At 45.4% G+C, this 2,500-nt stretch overlaps 1 long non-coding RNA gene across 1 annotated transcript in view; it reads left to right on the plus strand.

Moving 5' to 3' along the window:
* The window catches only part of LOC135110753 (uncharacterized), a 73,569-nt gene that overhangs the window by 48,232 nt on the left and 22,837 nt on the right, over positions 1–2,500 (plus strand). Inside the window, exon 3 of the long non-coding RNA XR_010273405.1 lies at positions 1,599–1,649. This is a non-coding gene — a long non-coding RNA (uncharacterized LOC135110753). The remainder of the gene's footprint in view (positions 1–1,598; positions 1,650–2,500) is intronic.

The raw sequence follows: 2,500 nt of genomic DNA on the forward strand, positions 1-2,500 counted from the left end.
GTTTGTTGAGTTTTCCTTTTATTCTCTTTCATATTTCAGTAATTCTGTTAACTCATCTTTCGTTCCCAATTCACTAGTTCAATTTTTGTCTCCCTTTCCTTTTTAGTAATTATGTCAACTCTTTCTTCCTCCCAAACCCACTATTTATTTTTTTCCTTTCTCTTCTACGTTTAGTGAATTATTGTTTGAACTCCTAACATCATTCACTTTTTCATTTTTCCCTTCATTAGTTCCCTTCTGTGTTTAGTAATTATGTTAATTTTTCTTTTTTTTCTTTAATTCACCTCAATTTTTCCCTTCGTTCACCAGTTCACCTTATTTTTTTCCCTTCTTTCACCTTCATTAACTAAATCGTCTTTTTTCCCTACATCACTAGTTCACCTTCCATTTTTTCCCATAATTAACCACTTCACCTTCAAAATTTCTCCTTAATTCACCATTTTTTCCCATCATTTTCTCCCCTTCATTCACCAATTTACCTTCCTTTTCCCCTCCCTTCCCCTCTTCTTCACGTCCTCTTCCATGCCCTCCCAGCCACGCATGTAATACCTCCATGAATCTTTCCATTTCCGTCTTGATCTTCACTACTGATCGACATTAGTTCCTGTCACTGCCTGGTCGATACAATGTCCCCCTCCCATGTCCCCCTCCTCCCCCTTCTACCCCCGTTCCCTCAGCCTTGTCCCAGTTCTCCTCTATCCTCCCTGATCCTTTAGCGCCATACACACACCTATTAACCTCCCATACAAAGCGCCCTCGCACACCTACACCCACGCGTTACATAAACCACCTACGTTGCTGATACCAGAAGCAGACGTGGGGGGAAAAAACGTGTGTGTGTGTGAGCCGAGTATAGCTGTGTTGTGAGCGGTTTAGCGCAGGCACGAAAAACATACAGTCGCTTTACTAACAAACACACGCACATACACAGATACGTTTACAAGCATTTAATCCACATATCCGCTTTGTAACGGCGTCTCTTGCCCTCAGGGTGGATGTGGCGGCGTGTGGTGGCGTCCCCAGCTGTGGTGGTGGTGGTGGTGGTAGTGGTGGTGGTGGTGAAAGGCATACGTTGTTTCCATCAGGTGAAAGGGGTTAGTTAATTAATTAGCGTCGTTTAGAGAATGGTGTTGCATGAGTGTGTTTTAGATTTCTACACCTTTCCTGAGGCGTCCTTGCAACAGGAGAGGAAGAGAAGGAGGAGGAGGAGGAGGAGTAGTAAGAGGAGAATTCTCTCTCTCTCTCTCTCTCTCTCTCTCTCTCTCTCTCTCTCTCTCTCTCTCTCTCTCTCTCTCTCTCTCTCTCTCTCTCTCTCTCACACACACACACACACACACACACACATACACACATATACTCCTCCTCCTCTTCCTTCACTCCACTAACTCATCCTCATCTTCACCCTCTTCCTCCTCCCGCAGGCCACGCAGCTGCAGAAGTAAGAGAAGGCGGAGGAGGAGGAGGAGGAGGAGGAGGAAGAGGAGGAGGAGGAGGAGGAGGAGGAGGAGGAGGAGGAGGGTGCGTCTTGTTTCTAACTCGCGAAACACAACAACTTCGCCTGACAACCTTAATGCATAGTTTCCCCTTCCCTCCTGCAGGCGACGCTGACGAGGCTGACGGCGGTAGTGACTTGAAACTCTCCATTACAGGTAGGAACAGTAGTACATCTTTATACCTGTGTGTGTGTGTGTGTGTGTGTGTGTGTGGGTGGGTGGGTGGGTGGGTGGGTGGATGGTTGGGTGTGTGTGGTGTCCAGGGGCGCCGTTGTGACATCTGAGGGACAAGGGGACAATACCTGCTGTGGGAGGATGTGGTGTGGTCTTGCCTGCCTCCCACAGCCTGCCTCCCTTTCACACCTTCCTCCTCTCCTTTCTTCTGCCACACTTCACTCCTCTCTCTCTCTCTCTCTCTTTCTCTCTCTTTTCTCTCTTTCTTTCCTGTAACAGCAGCCTCCTCCTCCTCCTCCTCCTCCTTCTTCTTCTTCTTCTTCTTCTTCTTCTTCTTCTTCTTCTTCTTCTTCTTCTTCTTCTTCTTCTTCTTCTTCTTCTTCTTCTTCTTCTTCTTCTTCTTCTTCTTCTTCTTCTTCTTCTTCTTCTTCTTCTTCTTCTTCTTCTTCTTCTTCTTCTTCTTCTTCTTCTTCTTCTTCTTCTTCTTCTCTTACTTCACCATATTTTTCTTTCTCCCCAAAACATCCTTTTTCTTTCTGTATTTTCTCCTTTTCTCTTCTACATTTTTCTTCTGCTTTTTATGAGCAACTTATCTCTTCTACTACGAGTAGAACATTCTCTGTCTTTTTCTTCTTCCTTCTCCTCCTCTTCCTACTCCTTGCACTTCTTCATATTCTTCCTCCTCTTCCACACTTTCTCCTTGCCTCTTTTATCATATTCACCCCTCTTCTTTTATCCACAACATCCTCTTCTTCTTCCTCTTCATCCACTCTTCCTCCTCTTCATCCTCCTTCACTCACCGCTTCTCACCGCTCTTCCCTTTTTCTCTTTCT

This window comes from Scylla paramamosain, chromosome 20, assembly GCF_035594125.1.
Source record: "Scylla paramamosain isolate STU-SP2022 chromosome 20, ASM3559412v1, whole genome shotgun sequence".
In the NCBI taxonomy this organism is placed as follows: Eukaryota; Metazoa; Arthropoda; class Malacostraca; order Decapoda; family Portunidae; genus Scylla; species Scylla paramamosain.